Source organism: Mustela erminea, chromosome 18, assembly GCF_009829155.1.
Source record: "Mustela erminea isolate mMusErm1 chromosome 18, mMusErm1.Pri, whole genome shotgun sequence".
In the NCBI taxonomy this organism is placed as follows: Eukaryota; Metazoa; Chordata; class Mammalia; order Carnivora; family Mustelidae; genus Mustela; species Mustela erminea.
Genome location: NC_045631.1, coordinates 46,668,619 through 46,687,040, shown reverse-complemented (window position 1 = coordinate 46,687,040; position 18,422 = coordinate 46,668,619). Strand labels below are relative to the sequence as shown.

Here is an 18,422-nt window from a genome sequence, read left to right as displayed (position 1 = left end):
GAAAGTTAAGTCACTTTTATCTTAGTCTCAAACAGGTAATAGAACTTTTATTTTTTTATTTTTATGTTTTTTAAAGATTTTATTTATTCATTTGACAGACAGAGATCACAAGTAGGCAGAGAGGCATGAAGAGAGACAGGAAGGGAAGCAGGCTCTCTGCTGAGCGGAGCTCAAGGCGAGGCCTGTTGAATCCCAGGATCCTGAGATCATGAACCGAGCCAAAGGCAGCGGCTTTAACCCACTGAGCCACCCAGGCGCCCCCAGGTAATAGAACTTTTAAAGAGCAAGTTATAGTAACATTTACATAGCACCATCTGTATTACCAAGAGTACTAAAATAGGGTAAGTATCCACTTAAAAAGTATGTTAATCTCTGAATAACTCTGAGAAAAATATGTAGGGTACAGAAAGAATGGAAAAGATAGAAATATAAACAATGTCACTTTTCCAACACCTTTGACTTTTTAAATCTTCTAATATTTGGTTCCCTTCCTTTCTCTGACACAAGAAAGAATAAAATCAGCTACAGTGCTAACAGGCCATCCTGAGGCATTCACCAAGAAAGAAACGCCAAACCTTCAGCTTTAAGAGGCTTACTGGAGTCTAATAAATGGCAGTGGTCATGTCACCTAAGTCTCTACTACTCCTGTGGAAAAACTGGTATGTCTCTGTTTCTTTTCTCTGGGAAATCTGGCCAATCCACTTATTCCCCACCACTTCTAAAGTAAAGCAGGCTCAAGTAATTAAGGGCTTCGCAGTTCTTCCTTACAAGGCAAGTCCACCTTATAGCCAACTTGATGTGTAATCCTAGCCAAAGAGTAGTTTGTTGTCCCCAAAACTTTATCTTCAGGCTGTTCAACTACAAAGAGAACAGCCAGGCAGCTTAACACATGTAGAATAGGCATTTTGTTCTAGATATAATACAAAGGTACCTATTGCCTGCAAAGGAGAGTTCCCCTTCCAATTGATCTCAAAAGCAAGTAGTGTGTAATTCTATTTGAAACAGTCTGGTGAAAAATACCTTCCTAAGAAGCTACATCATCTCAATAAGTAAATTGCAAACTTTAGCATGCATCAGAATCACTTGGATGGGTGGACTCCATCCTCAGAGTTTCTGATACAGTAGTTTGGTGTGGGGGCCAAGAATCTACGCTTACAAAAAGTTTCCTGGTGATGCTGGTGATGCCAGTTCATAGACCACACTCTAAACTCACCAATCTAGATGATCTCCAATTTAAAAGCTATGAACTAATGTCATACAAAAAGTCTTGAAAGTAAGCGGTTTACACTTGATTTGAACATCCATTAATACTAGGTATTTGTATCAGTCATGTGATGAAAACCAATTCACATACAAATCCACACAACTGATGCAAACAGAAAAAAAAAAGAAATTTTGCTTGAAACAGTAATGATGATGTGATATTTGGTAAGAGATATACATTTAATCCCCCCTTCCCTTTTTTCATGGGGGTGGAGAAGGGAGTGGTCAGCAAGAAAAACCAAAATATAAAACCAGTCAACAAATGATCCTGGTATTTTCCTTTTCTCCGACAGCTTTTATGTTATGTATCCTCCACCATTATAGCCACAGACTTTCCACTAAAAAAAAGCACAGTGGAGAATCAGTCTTCTATTCCTACTGTTATCACACAACATATTTCAAAGCAGTTTGAGTAGAGCCATTGTCTTTTAAATAAGTTCTATTTAGCCACAATTCTTGAAAAACCTTTCCTGGGTTTTAAAATTCTAGTCAGTAGAATGTGTCTTCTGATCTATTCAATGTTCCTCAGTTTTAACCTCCTGAAGCTTAATCTTCATTGATGGTGTCTGAATCTTTAAAATTTTGCTACATTCATTTTCCCACTACTTTGAAGGAATAAAAAGTTAATATTTTTAGATTCTTAAAAAATAAACTGATTTAGTAATTATTTCTAGATTTTAGTGGTGTTTGTGCATATCCATGTAAGCTGCAGAGAAGTATGTATATCACAAGGAGTTCTGAATTTAGTGTTTTAATATAATTTCAACTGTACTAAATCAGAGCTTCAAATTCTCAGGGAAGCCTCCTGGCAGAAAAAAACTATTTTGCTCTTAAAAAGATATGTAGAATTGTTTGGTAATAATACCCAAAATAAAATGCTTTATCATTGTACAGATTCAATTATGTGTTAGGCTAGGCCATGTCCCCTGACATGTAAACAGTAAATTAACAGATTTATAAAGTAATTGTCAGTCCTGACTCCTTTTAAGAAAGGAATTAACAAACAGCTAACAGAAGAGAATACATCTTTTATGGTGCTACCTAATGGGAAAAAAATTTGGCTAAGAGGAAAGAAAGAATTAACTCAAATACTGAAGGAGAACTATAAATAGCCAGATTTTACTTCCTATTTTATAATTATGTAGACATAACAGGGTTGTCATAAGGGAAATAGAAGGTGGTGACTATAATTTATTTTTTCATTTTAATTGGACTTATACCAACAGGTAGTGACAATGCTAACTCTCTTGTTCTTAGTTGTTGCTATGTGGTTTTTTTTTTTTTCTCATTTTATTTATTTATTTGACAGAGATCACAAGTAGACAGAGAGGCAGGCAGAAAGATAGGAAAAAGCAGGCTCCCTGCTGAGCAGAGAGCCCACTGCGGGGCTCGATTCCAGGACCCTGGGATCATGACCTGAGCCGAAGGCAGAGGCTTTAACCCACTGAGCCACCCAGGCGCCCCTGCTAGGTTTCTGTACATACATATGTCTATATCAGTTTACTAGCTCTATTACATATTTTTATGAGGCTTCAATATTATTTATACTATTAATAATAAAGATCACCTAACAGTTTGTGTGTTTAACTGTGAGCATGTTCTAATGGTATACGCATACGTAATATATGATTCATTATATATAAAGCTAGGCACTTGACATACATTGTTTGCTTACCCTTGTAACATTCTTACGAGGCAGTAACTCTATTATGCACATTTTATAAACAGTGAAATTGAAACTGGGAGAGTAGGAATAACTTGTAAAAAGTCCCACTTTTTACAGTGGTAATGCTGGAAACTGAACTTTGTATGTCTGATTACAAAGTCCAGTAACTTAACTACTTCTGCACACTACCTTGAAGTATGCGCTTCTACCCAAAGGAACAGAATATTCTTCTTACATGGCTCCCTAGTTTGACAGATGGCATTTAAACTTAATGGACAGGAGTGACATGTTACTAAACACAAATCCCTACTTACAATTAAACCTGGGCCCTAGTCCTATACAGATGAGACCAGAATTCACAGATCTATTCCACACAAACTATGACTCTTCTCATGATTCTCCCAAATGCATTCAGGGCTTTCAAAAAAAATGATGGTAATGTACATACTAGAAGTCCTCATATGCTACACTGATAGGAACTATCAGATTTTTAAAAATTTGATAGAAGTGGGGAAAGACAAAAATGGTATACATATGAAACTCTTAAAACTTAAAATATAAATGCACATTATTCACCAAACTTCTGAAAGGCCTTTCTGTTTGAACATGAATTCCAGTTTTTCTTTCTGATATAAACTATGCTAAAATATACAGTGCATTCATTTTCTTTAAAGTAAAACAAATTTAGATACCCTAAGTACAGATGGATTTTTTTATTTAAATTTTTTATTTTTTTATAAGCATATAATGCATTTTTATCCCCAGGGGTACGGGTCTGTGAATCGCCAGGTTTACACACTTCACAGCACTCGCGATAGCACATACCCTCCCCAATGTCCATAACCCCACCCCCCTTTCCCGACCTCCCTCCCCCCAGCAACCCTCAGTTTGTTTTGTGAGATTAAGAGTCACTTATGGTTTGCCTCACTCCCAATCCCATCTTGTTTCATTTATTCTTTTCCTACCCCTCAAACCCCTCATGTTGCATCTCAACTTCCTCATATCAGGGAGATCATATGATAGTTGTCTTTCTCCGACTGACTTTTTTCGCCAAGCATAATACCCTCTAGTTCCATCCCTGTCGTCGCAAAAGGCAAGATTTCATTTCTTTTGATAGATGCATAGTATTCTATTGTGTATATATATACCACATCTTCTTTATCCATTCATCTGTTGATGGACATCTAGGTTCTTTCCATAGTTTGGCTATTGTGGACATTGCTGCTATAAACATTTGGGTGCACGTGCCCCTTCAGATCACTACATTTGTATCTTTAGGGTATACACAGTAGTGCAATTGCTGGGTCATAGGGTAGCTCTATTTTCAACTTTTTGAGGAACCTCCATGCTGTTTTCAAGAGTGATTGCACCAGCTTGCATACCCACCAACAGTGTAGGAGAATTCCCCTTTCTCCGCATCCTTCCCAGCATACAGATGGATTTTTAAGTGTTTTTTAATTGAATAAATTTGACATGTAACATTGTATAAAGTGTATAGCATGTTACTGATACTTTAGATATGTAATATGACTGGTGATGTAGCAATATTTGTCACATACGCAAGTATATATAATTGTTGATATTCATTATATTGTACATTAGATCTCTGTAGCTTATTTACTACTCGTTACAAGTTTGTACCCTTAAGCACAATCAATCTTATCCACCTCAGTGTTCATCCTAATTCATTATAGCATTTTTTTAGCAAATTATCTTTGCTGACATTTTAATTGATTTTTTCCGAGACTTTTCAAAGAGTTTTCTTAGAAATGGTACCTTTATAAATGCCATCCTTGTTGCATCTATATTTCATTAGTTTATATATAAAAATTTTAGTTATATGATCCTAATAAGAACTACAGTAAGCAGTAACTTAATTGCCTCTCAGTAAGCACATGCCGCCACAGGATAACAGAAGCACCAGGGTAAGTCAGAAGGTGGCCAACTGGCCTATGATATCCATCTTATCCTAAAAACAGTCAGGGGGTGTCAAAGAGGGAATGGAGAACATTATTCAATTGTGCAAGTGGTTAAACGAAGGTCTATTAAGATAGTTTCTCCTATTACTAGCAGAACTAACACATCCTGCCTAGGGTATACTTACATGTAGAATGCAGATGAGAATGTTAAGACTGGACTCAGAAACTTAACTTGAACATTGTCCAGATAACAAGATGTCTGCAAGGGACTAATCACCAAGATTTAGATTTGAAAATAAAACACAGAGTATAAAATCTTGCCAATCCACTATGGTGACTGATGAGAGCCAATGTCCATAATTAAAAAGACAGAGATGACCTAAATAATGAAGGGGAATAAAGCATGAATAGATTTCCATCTATTCTGGAAATCTGACATTCTACTGAGTATATTCTTTTTTTTTTAAAAGTTTTTACTTAAATTCCAGTTAGTTAACATATAGTTCAATATTAGTTTCATATGTACAACTTAGTGATTCAAGTCCAAACAGTATCTGGTGGTCTACTAACCATATTCTTAACAATAAACTACTTGAGAAGTAAAGTATCAAAAGCAATACTAGAAATATACAACAGAATCGCTTCAGACAGATTAACAGTAAGCAAAAAAATGTCTTTTTAAAATCCAAAGTATAACCTAGGAAAAATGACATAATTAAAATCAAAATAAAATTAAGTTAGAAGTAGAAGAGGTAGCTCACAGTTTGCAATGATCAAAGCTAAACAGACAAGATACTAACATGGCTACAAAGATTGTTCATTAAAGCAATGATTTATCCCCAGAAAGAGGACAAGCAGAAAATACTAGTATCATAAAGAGAATTCCACAACACAATAGAGAAGATCCAGTGGTGAGAAAAAGAAAAAGAAAAAAAAAAACAGTAATTCTTAATCTCAGCTTTGCCAAACTAAACCTGACCTTTTCTGGTACTTAAAAGTGAGAGACTTAGAACCATAGTATACCCCAGCCTTGAACTTAGGTAAGCTGACCTCATACATCAGAGCAAGTTTTCCAGAGGAAGTTCTTAAACCAGGTCAAAATTGGCATGAAGAAAGTTATTTTTTCCTTTTCTAAGTTCTATAATAATATCTTCAGAGAATCCTGAGAATCAGGGAGGAGAGGAAGAGCCAGACCGATTTGTCATACTGACTTTGAACCTCAGTTTAAAAGTATTTACCATCACAACTCTGATCAATAAGTAAAATGGTTAGTTGAGCACCTTCAAGACTTTATGTAAAACCTTAGTGAGAAAGCATTTCACATTATACAAGGGTTAATCTGCCTTGGCCTGCCTGCTGAAGGTATTCAAGCAAGAATATTATTGAAGCCCTAGGTAAGCTCAGAATGTTTCACTGATTTATTGAACAAATGTGTATTGAACATCTACTATGAATATCTACTGTATTCTAGGCATTGTCCTAAAGAATTGGAATATAGTAATAAAGAGGATAAATACTGGTTCTGCCTCATAAGGAGACAAGACCTAAATTATATATGAAATCACACGTAAAGTTAACAATTGGCCAATTCTGATCTGAAACTGTTCAAAGTATTTTACTCATTTAATCCTCACAACAACAGTACGAAGTAGATACTACTATGACCTGTTTTTTATGGATGAGGAAATTGAGGCACAGAGAGGTTCGATTACTTGCCCAAAGACACAGAGCTAGCGAGTGTCAGTCAGGATTTAAACATAGGCAGTCTGGTTCCAGAGTCTACAAACCATGTTATACAGCCTTTTATGCCAAACTATACTGCGAAATAACTTAAAACATGTATTTCTCATAAATACTAACATGAAAAGCCCACTCTGTACTGAATGTACAATTTTACCACAATTCTAAGCTTCTCATTATATCATATTAATATGACAATACACTTGTCTGTTCATACTTTCAGGGAAGGAGGTTCTTTCAAACAAGGAAGAGGAAATTGTACACTTACCAATTATTTTGGTCTGAGTATGAAACCAATTTTTCCTGGAAGTAATATAAATTCACCCTGAAATACTTTGAACATTGAAATACTCTGTTAACAGTACTCCAGAGAAAAGGCCACACTAGTACCCACCACTAGGGACAGAAAGATGTTTTCTAAATAAGCATGCTTTAAATCTTCTGATCAGAGCTTTAACTATTCTCTGCTCACTTTAATAACTTAACAAGAGAGAGTAAAAACAGTTCCCCTTATCACCAAAGGAAAAAATGGAAAAGTAAAGAAATGTACAGGAAGAGATTAATGAAGTGTTGGAATTGCCAATAAGTACTATCATCATCAGTTATTATTACTGAGTAACTTACTATGTACTAAAGGCTGTTCAAAGCACTTTGCCTGTAAAAACACATCTAACCCTTACAAACTATATGGGAACTGTTATATTGACTTCACAGATGAAGGAAATGAAATAGAGAGGTTATAGAACATATCAAATATTACAAAGCTAGGAAGTGGCAGAATGTTAACTACTACATCATATCACAGAAATTAATGTAAAATAATCATCTTTCTTTAGGGATAACTTCAACTATGTTAAAAACGAGAAATTTACTGGGATGATGTTAAATGAAGAGAAACTTAGTTTTAAACTATCTTCAAAAGTCCTAAGGGGTCCTATTTGTGACTGTATATTATAGATACCAAAAAACAACTACAACTCCAAGAAGCGTATTTGGCTGTGGATTTCTTGCTAGATGCTTCCTTATTCCATCTCCACTCACACCTGTTTTAGGCAGCCTCTCTCCCTTCTCCTCTTCCAAGAAACAGAATGCAATTATTTATTTGTCTAATGCAGATTACTGCAGCTAAGAGTTTCATCTACAGTTCAGAAAATAAAAAGCAGAATCACTTAAGAAATAGATTCATGTTCCCATATGAATTTATATTCCTGACCTCCAAATTTGAAAATGGTGATTAAATGTACTTTAAAACCCCTCTCAAACTTCAGCTTCCCTAATAGTTTTACTACCTTGGTCCTTCCAGGGTCTTTCAGACTGCTCCTTATTTATCTCATCAGTTTTTAACACAGGTTTTCCCCTTTTGGTCCAGTAAGTGGATATTCCTTAAGATTTACTTCTTGACCCCTGAGCGTAGGTACTCAAGTTAGAAAAAGACCTAAGTTGGAATCCTGATCTCTTATGCTTAAATTGCTTAATGGTTAACCTCCTTAGGTCTTGTTTTCTTAATCTGTAAGATCAGGGCCATAATAATTCAAACTGCTTTTGAAAAAACATCACGAGTTAAAGTAAAAATGCCAGATATATGCTCATGAAATACTCATTTCTCATTTTTTCTGTTTATATGTCCTCCTCTCATTTTCTTTTTTTTTTAATTTAAAGATTTTATTTATTTATTTAAGATAGAAAAAGTAAGAGAGAACACGAATAGGGGGCAGAGGGAGAGAAAGAGAAGAAGCAGACTGCCCATTGAGCATGGAGCCCAATGTGGGGCTTGACCTCAGGACCCTGAGATCATGACCTGAGCCGAAGGCAGACTTAACCGACTGAGCCACTCAGGTGCCCCTCTACTCTCATTTTCAAGACATTTTTTTTTCTTACCTACTTTTCAAGTTTTAACTACTCTCTATGCGTATAACTTACAAATTTAGATGTTAAAGTTTTACTTCTTTTTAAAATGTTGCAGACATGATTTCTACTATAATATCCTGCAGCCACCATGAACTCACTCAATGTGCCCAATTTTTCTAAAACCAGTTGTCTCAGTCCTTCTATTCCTATTAGTGTGGCCATCAAGTCCCCTCTTCAAGTCTTGGCATCATCTTTGACAGATATCCCACATTCCCGGATCCTAGAACTGATCAATCACCAATTATCTTATTTCCCAAAACCTTTCTTTCCTTGAACCTTTTCCACTGCTACCATCTTAGTCTACCACTGCCCCAAAGGCCTCCTCAGTCTGGTCCTGCTATCCTCTTCCACATCATCCTTCACGAAACCCCTGTTCCAGACAAACTGAAGTGTCTACAATTTGCATGTCTCCTGTACACTCTTGCTCCAAGTACTTACTCAAGTCACTTTCTCATTTCACTTGTTAATCTACATGATCATCTTTCCTCCAGCTTAAAAAATAAAAAAAAAAATACTGTTCTTCAAAATATTAAAGCACAATTTTTGGGAGGAATTTAAGTAAAATTTAACTTTTACATAATCTTCTGCAGTGCCGAAATGATTGCTGCCAAACTTCGTTTTGTACAGTTACCCATTCTTCTTTCCCTCTAAATGACATAATAACTCCCTTCAGTCATTTATTTCCCTAAGTATGCTCCTTGAAATGCTTACCTGTCATGATTTTGCTGGAGTTGTGTAAGAAAAAAAGGGGGTCTGTTGTCAAATTGAGTTTTAGACGTGTGAGATTAAACAGGCAAATAGGTTCCTTTATTGTAGGACTTCTCACAGCTTTGAAAATGCTTATTAGTTTCTTCATTATCATTTTTATTTCTGACTTGAAGGTATTCCTCTCTCATCTCACTACAGCTTGACCTAGCTCCATACCACTATTGACTTTTGACTGAGTGCATTTTCAGCTTTAATCAGATTCATTTTTTGTCCCAGATTGTTGATTCTCAATCTGTTTCTTCAGAGAAATACATACGTCTTTTATTTCACAATCTTTATTTCCTAAAAATGATACCCATGCCAAGAGATCTAAGTAGTATGTTTTACGTTTAGAAATTCATACACAAGAATGGGAGAAGATATTTGCAAACGACATATCAGATAAAGGACTAGTGTCCAGAATCTATAAAGAACTTAGCAAACTCAACACCCAAAGAACAAATAATCCAATCAAGAAATGGGCAGAGGACATGAACAGACATTTCTGCAAAGAAGACATCCAGATGGCCAACAGACACATGAAAAAGTGCTCCATATCACTCGGCATCAGGGAAATACAAATCAAAACCACAATGAGATATCACCTCACACCAGTCAGAATGGCTAAAATCAACAAGTCAGGAAATGACAGATGCTGGCGAGGATGTGGAGAAAGGGGAACCCTCCTACACTGTTGGTGGGAATGCAAGCTGATGCAGCCACTCTGGAAAACAGCATGGAGGTTCCTCAAAATGTTGAAAATAGAACGGCCCTATGACCCAGCAATTGCACTATTGGGTATTTACCCTAAAGATACAAATGTAGTGATCCAAAGGGGCACATGCACCCGAATGTTTATAGCAGCAATGTCCACAATAGCCAAACTATGGAAAGAACCTAGATGTCCATCAACAGATGAATGGATCAAGAAGATGTGGTATATATACACAATGGAATACTATGCAGCCATCAAAAGAAATGAAATCTTGCCATTTGCGACAACATGGATGGAACTAGAGCATATCATGCTTAGTGAAATAACTCAAGCAGAGAAAGACAACTATCATATGATCTCCCTGATATGAGGAAGTGGTGATGCAACATGGGGGCTTAAGTGGGTAGGAGAAGAATAAATGAAACAAGATGGGATTGGGAGGGAGACAAACCATAAGTGACTCTTAATCTCACAAAACAAACTGAGGGTTGCTGGGGGGAGGGGTTTTGGGAGAAGGGGGTGGGATTATGGACACTGGGGAGGGTATGTGCTTTGGTGAGTGCTGTGAAGTGTGTAAACCTGGTGATTCACAGACCTGTACCCCTGGGGATAAAAATATATGTTTATAAAAAATAAAAAATTAATAAAAAAAACTTAAAAAAATGCATGTATAAATATAAAAAAAAAGAAATTCATAGACATAGGTAGTAATGTGTTGGGGGCATGCATGTTAATAGGAAGAAATGTGGCATGTTTTCCTGAAGAGTGAGTTTTACTCAAATATTTTTTTATAAAACATTTTCTATGATGAAAAATGTAGAATGCAGACTCTTTTAGAAGAAAAAGAAATATGAGGTCCAGGAAATTTCCACATTTGCTTTTGTTTGTTTTTAAAGATTTATCCATTTATTTTTAGAGAGAGAGAAAGAGAAAGAGAGAGAACAAGTGGAAGGGGCTGAGGGAGAGAGAATCCCAAGCTAACTCCACCCTGAGCACAGAGCCAATGCAGGAGGATCTCAAAACCCCACCTCAGGACCTCAGATCACAACTGAAGCTAAAAGCAAGAGTCAGACGGTCAAAGGACTGCATCACCTGGGCGCCTCCACATTTGCTTTAGGAAGCCCATTAGGCTACATCCCACCCCCTACTGGTATGCATTCAGATTCCTCTGTCCTAAAGGTACTGCCAAGGTAAAGCCCAAGAACCAATGAAATAGGTCGGTGGAGAGGAAGAGTACAGAAGAAAATTACTTAGAAAATGTTTCCTTTGTGCTCAGTCTTATACCAAATCCTTTAATTACAGTATCTTTCTCAATGTCTGCAATGACACTGCAAAAAGGCATTAGTTCATTTACTGTATAGAAGGGAGACTTCAGAGAGGTTAATATGTCCTAAGCTGCAACAAGGACAGTGTTTAAAAGGTTTTACTACATAATGTTGGAGTGATCAAGAAGACACGTTTATCACAGAAACATTATGAATGCAGATTCCCCTGAGCAAAATAATAATAATAATAAATAACTAGGAATCACGCTTCTAAAATAATTTATCACCAGTGTGAAATTTTAAATTTTAATGTAGATCTTGACATAAATGAAGCACCTATTTCCTTGTAAAACCTTTTTAGTGGTACTAATAAGTTTTAGATATTCAGAAGTTATTATTAGAATGACTAAGTTTTAGCTAATGGAAACTAGTGAAGAAACTTATACCTTTTATATTTATAAATTTTATACATTATTTCTTTACTAGCACATTTCCTCCCAAATAAAAGCAATGCCTACTATCAATTTATGATTTAGGCAGTTACCTTTTATATGAATAATACTGAAAGGACTTCAAAGGTTTTCAGAAAGTAAACCTGAAGATTTTGAGACTGAGGGGTTAAACTACAAATCCAAAGCATGAGGCTTAATTTTTCATAGCATGTTGCCACTTAAATCTGTAATTTGAATCTTTATATTCTGGAAAAAAAAACAAAACAAAAAAACCAGATGCTCTCACTTAAGAAAACGTAGTACATGATACATAGATTCACGAAATTACCTTACTGCAGAATCTCTCAAAATAGCTTCACGGGTAGATTTTAATTTAGACACTTTACAAGCAAACAAATATGCTTATATACAACCTTTTTCTGGAATAACCCATTGGGTAAGGCTCCAAACAGAAAAAAATATCATAGGATATAAAGATTACTTTAAAAATAAATAAATATGTTATTAAAATACTATTCTTATTAGAAAGAGTCCAAATTAGTCTTTGTTATTTTTAATAAGAATTATGGTTTCAGAGATAATGGAATACAAAATCCTTTAGTTATATATGTTTGTGTGGAGTCATAAAGGAGTGTCAACTGACAATGTACACAGTTACTAAATATACATACAATTCAAAATTCCCATTTTCTTATACAGCAATGGTTAAAGTATGAATAGTCAATTTACTTAATCTATTAATTATAGGCTTTCAAATAAAAGTAAAATCCTTTTATTAAAGACAAATATGACAGTAAATATAAGTGATTAGTACTTTCATTATTCTTTAATATATTAATTCTCCCTATTTAAAGGCTTCTTAAACATTGGGCAAAGTCATATGTATAGACCTGTAGGCAAAAATCTCAAAAATGGAAGAAAGAATAGAAATCAAAATGAAGTAACAACAAAGAAAGAAAATCTTTTTTTCCCCCTCTATTCGTGCAGATTAAAGGAACAGTTATTTCCCTATAATGTATCTTCTCTGAATAACATGCATTTAAGAATAATAATTCAGGAAGATAACTAACTGAAAGTATAAACCCAGATGAAATGCCTTTTTCTTTTGTGAGGTAGCTGAACACCAGTCTGAATATTCTAATTTTGAAAAACCAAAGTTCCTACTTTTAGCACATTTCTAAGTTACCATGGTTAGCTGAGGAACTAAAAAGGGAAAAGAATTAAGAGCCAGGAAAGAGACCAAATCTTGTGAGAATATCCAATCTATAAATTCAATTTGCCTTAAATTTATAATTACTAAATGGCCTAAAAATACAAGAATGGTAAATAATTTACCTTTCTCAACTGGGAAAACAGACAATATAAATCAAACTAGCCAATAATGTCAAGTTTTCAAAAAAAAAAAATCCTTAAACTGCAAGAACATCCATTTGTAAGCACTTCGTTGATGAGATGAGAAAGATCTGATGTATTAAGAAAGCAGGCTTAAACAATTTTAGGTTCCCATACCATTACTTTCTTTTTTAATGTATTTTACTCATAAGGATATTGCATTAAGAAGTAGAAATCTATTCTAGAATCATAACCTAACCAAAAAAGCAACCTGTCACTTTTACATTAAAATATTACTATCTTTCTTCACAATGAATTGTTTTTTAAAATATAAAACTACTTTAAAAGATTCGTACACACACACACACAGTAAAAGAACACACAACTAAAAATTAAATAAATGTGCCTAATGACATTTCTTAATGGCTTCCCTAAAAAACTAAGTGTCAAATTCTCTTAGCTTGCGTTTCGTTTTTTACAAAGCTCAAAGTAGGCCTTAGATCTCAAAAATCCATGTAACACACAAATACTCTACTCATCATACTCACAGGCTTTAGTTTTTCTTCCTCATTAGTCAATACTATATAGTCTTTCATCCTGAAAACCTGAAAGGCTTCTTCTTACTCACTGGTCACGTTGTTATCAGATCTGACACGTCAGTAATGATCCACACTTTAATCTTCTCCAGCCAGCTCTTCACACTGCCCAGAACTTACTGTGCGTTACAGGTGATACTTCTTACAGCAGATGTTGATTGTGGTCCCAAAGCACTAGGGATGCTCCCACAGGAGCTTAGAACCCCTAACAACATCACCTGCTTCTTTTTATATCCAGAGATGCAATGTGATATTTGTTTTGAACAGCTAATGATTTCAAGAAAGATTACACAGACGAGCTCTTTTCGTGAGATTGCCTGACAGCAGCTTATCCTTTCAGACTACTGCAGCAAATATAGATTGTATGAGTCCCTTAGGAAAAGAGAGAAATGTTTTTATATAATTTTTCTCTGTGGCGCAGTTTAGTTTACCCTTCCGTTAGAGCAAACTGCTGGAAAAACTGGTTCTTAGGTTTCTAATGGCGCAGCATTAACATAGTGAATGATTCACGGATGTTCTTAACATTCAGGAGTAACACGGAAGGCTAGCTATGCAGCCCAGGTCCAGAGCTGATGAATGGTGCAGTGCTGCTGTTGTCATAGCAACCGAGAGGGAAAAAAGCAGCACCATATAAGGAGCTGTGACATGGATTCTGGGAACAATTTATATTAAAAAGCTGTAAGCTCCTCATGCCTTAAAGCTATAAACTCCTCTTACTAATTCCTCCTCAGATTTTTCTGTTCTGAATTCCCAAATCAGAAGTGTGTGAATAAATATTGCAAAATACAGTAAACTAAGTAGACACTAACAAAAAAAACACACACACTGAGGTAACTAAAACGATTAATAACACTTTAGCAAGCTAACATGTGCCTGTGGTATCTCCATAATTTACTGGGTTAAATGGTAAAATTAGACAGTGATAAGTAAAGAACTGTCTAGAATGTGAGAGCAGAAAATTTATTTTTAAACCCTTAGAGATACTAAAAACCTGACTAAATGTCTTTCATTCAGATGGTAGCTTCAAAGACACCAACACTAGAGAACAATCAACTGACTGATACAGTAGCAAAGATATTAATTTTAAAGACCGGCAAACTACCTCCTATATTCCTTCTAGAAGCAGAAAGATTGAAAAGACACTAACTTCCCTGAAAATGCCAATAGCCTTAACTTACGATCAAGGAAATTCCTTGTGTCAATCAATGGTGGGACAGGGTTAATGTTCCACCCCACACTTCTGAGAACCTTTCTCCTGACAGTTTCCCCTGTGAGAATCTAGGAATCCAGAAGAGCCCCTTCCCTTCCAGGGGACAGAAGGAGTGTCAAAAAACAATCATGGAAGGAGAAAACTGGGGAAAGTGTCCATGCGTGAACTGAGCAGTGGTTACAGTACTCTCCCTGCAGTACTCTAGATGTAGCTCTGAGCCAAGTTTTCTTAGGCTTCTGGATCATGATCCGCTGGTGCTATCCATCTATTTAGATAGGGCAATTCTACATGAAATTGTTCTGTATCATATGGATACATGCTTCCTTCCTAGCACAGTGTATTTAATGAAATGTTAAAATGCAAAATAAAGCAAAACAACTAGGTAAAACATTCATTACAAGGTTCTCTTATGTAGGCAGCATTACCAGTACAATAATTCTGGTATAATTACATATTTGTTCATTATGAATTTATGATATTTAATCTCCATAAATGATAATAGCCCTAGTACAATGTGAATGAAAAGGACTGCAATTTAATAAAAAGGACACACCTGGGACACTTGGGTGGCTCAGTCAGTTAAGCATCTGCCTTTAGCTCAAGTCATGATCTTGGGGTCCTGGAACTGAATCCGGCATCTGGACCCTTGCTCAGTGGGGGGGAGCCTGCTTCTCCCTGCCCGCGCTCAGGCTCTCTTTCTGACAAATAAATAAATAAAATCTTAACAAAGAAAAAAAAAAACAAAAATAAAGGACATATCCTTGACTTGTCTTCTGATTGTGGTTGCAGTAATGGCTTAGTTGCTTATGAGACAAAACCCTGGTAAATCACTTAATTCCAATACTCAAGCTCATCAGAAGTCAAGTCTGAGTAATAACGTATTTTCTACTTCTTCCTAAAGCAACTACAGAAATAAAATAAAATAATGTAAAGCCCTGAAATTCTAAAAATCTATGTTATTATATTTAAAAATACCTAATTAAGCAAAACAGTAAAGATAAAAAGGGAAAAAAGATTTCAATAGAACTCAACAGACAGAAAATGGCCCATAAGAGAAAGTATATTTCAGGCTAGTTTTTGTTTGATTGAATGTATGGTCTCATCACACTGCACATACTTGCTGCAATGAACCCTTTCATTTTAAAATTACAGTAAACAGAGATGTTGTGGACTAATGCTAAAGGATTATTTAAGATAATAATGTAAAAGTAACCCCATTACCCCAATATGACTTATTCATGTCTTTAGAAAATTATAACTTGGAGATAGAGAATAAGCAATTTTGATAGAATGATAATACTAAACAACGTGCAAAGTAAGAAACTTGCTTCAAATTACTTTCAATACTTCTCAACTCTACTAACTAGAACACTACAGGGTAAACCTAAAAACAGGCATTTATGTTAGATTTAAAAATTCCACAAACATACCTCAAATTCTCTCTCCTTGATAATCTAACCTCTTCTCTCTAGTGAAGCTTTAAAATCAAATATTTTCTTGTCACACTGGTTATTTTTGTGGGAAATTCTCTTTAGTTGTTACTTTTAGAATACCAAGAACTCAATACCTTTAGGAAAAAGAGGGCAAGTCCATGTCTATCCCAAATCAAGTTGAGCTGATCCATGTATCAGAAGGATTCTAGAATAATTTTATAAAAAAAATACTAACTTTGACAAATAATTACTTTCTACTGACATTCATTTTAACTTTGTTTATGCTCTATAGGAGCTGACTGGGAAATGGGCATGGTTGAGGTACTTTAAAAGACAAAACACTAGGTTTTTGTGGGGTTTTTTGTAAAAATGGGTTTAATTAGGGTAAGAGTAGAGAGAGATTTAAGGTGCTAAACTATTTCCTTGGCTACTAATTTTTAACTCCCTTATGCTTAATTTAGGTAAATCATTCTAAAACTTACACAGAGTTTTATATTATTTTTATTCTTTTTTCAATCTTCCCCCTTTATAAGCTTCCTCTAAGGAGTAATCATCAGTGCTGAACTCTGCAGTGTCTAAATACTTGTGAAGAGGTGAATATATGAAATCATCCCCCCCCCCCCCCAGAAGTCAGAAAGTATCCATCCTACTAGTTATAGCAATTCAAGCTTTGGTCAGATTCCTTCCTTCCTTCCTTCCTTCCTCCCTCCCTCCCTCCCTCTCTCCCTCCCTCCCTCCCTCCCTCTCTCTCTCTCTCTCTCTTTCTTTCTTTCTTTCTTTTTTTAAAGTAGGTTCCATGCCCAGCATGGAGCCCAATACAGGGCTTGAACTCATGACCCTGAAATGAGATCAAGAGTTGGATGCTTAACCAACTGAGCTACCCAGGCACCCCTTCAAGCTTTGGCCAGATTTCTAATGTTGGGTTTTTCCTTTCTTAGGAATGGCTACTGCTCCAGATTAGAATGTCAATTTGCAACAGTACAATGGTGACTAAGAGAAGAGAAAGAAATACCATAAAATACCTAAACACCATATAATGTAGCCTCTACATATAAGATAACTATTCATCTGGTGGTCAGTAAAAGAGTAAGATAAACTGGAAGGTTGGACATAATGAAAAGCAGTGTTTAGGGCACCTGGTTGGCTCAGTCAGTTGACTGTCTGCCTTTGGCTCAGGTCATGATCCTGAGTCCCAGGATCAAGTCCTGCATCGGGCTTCCAGCTCCTCAGGGAGCCTGCTTCTCCCTCTGAATTTCTCCCCTCTCATGCTCTCTCTCACTCTCTCTTTCTCTCTCAAATAAATAAATAAAATCTTAAAAAAAAAAAAAAAGAAAGAAAGAAAAGCGGTGTTTAACGAATGCCATGAATGACAGTTACAGGACCTCTGAGGGTAATTTTCATTGTATATAGCTTTCATTTGAGATGTAGACTCTCTTACCTAACCCCTGAATAAAATTCCACAAATGTGTGATGTTACTTCTAAATTATAATCTCAACATTTGAAAAAGATCATTTGATGGCAGGTGGCTCTTTCAGAATTTTTTTTACTGATTAATAGAATGCAAAAGAGCGTATTGAGCTACAAGATATTCACATCAAATCTCCTTCCTCTCACTTAATTTATTAAGTGAATCTGAATTTATGAAATTCACTAAATGATACAGATGTATATATAATCTTTTTAAAAATGTAATCACTCTAGAAGCCAGAAATATTGACTTTAACCAGAAAGTAGGGAAAACACAGATGTTTAATAAACTCCACTATATATCAGAAAACTGTTCATTACGTTGTCTAAACAAAACAGACCACTCAAATACACACAATTCCAAAATGGTCATATCTCTTATTTTTAATGTAGCCAGTGACACGAAAGTATAAATGACAATAAGATGATGTATTTAGAATAAAGAAAATGTCCTCTGGAACATTCTGCCCTCTGGTGTTTAAAATGTTCATCAGAGAGGGAGCATTGTGTCACACCACAGGTTTATTACTTCTGCGGGCTGATACGTCAATTTGGGCATATAATTTTCTACAATGAGAAAAAAAAACATGGTTGAACATTATAATAAGTTCTGTTATTATAACGGCAATAATATGTATTCTGTGCTAAGCTTTCTATTATCCCATACTATAATTATTTCTTGTTGGGAGAATCACTAAGAGAATTTCT

At 35.5% G+C, this 18,422-nt stretch overlaps 1 protein-coding gene across 10 annotated transcripts in view; it reads right to left on the bottom strand.

Annotated features, from left to right (window-relative positions):
- TANC2 (tetratricopeptide repeat, ankyrin repeat and coiled-coil containing 2) overlaps positions 1-18,422 on the bottom strand; it is a 365,737-nt gene that overhangs the window by 206,638 nt on the left and 140,677 nt on the right. For 2 of the 10 annotated variants that reach the window (XM_032321499.1, XM_032321500.1), the window contains exon 1: positions 13,556-15,418. The exons of the other annotated variants lie outside the window; for them this stretch is intronic. The gene's annotated coding sequence lies outside the window, so the exon portion shown is untranslated. Of the gene's footprint in view, positions 1-13,555; positions 15,419-18,422 lie in introns of those variants that run through there. 10 annotated transcript variants of the gene reach the window in all.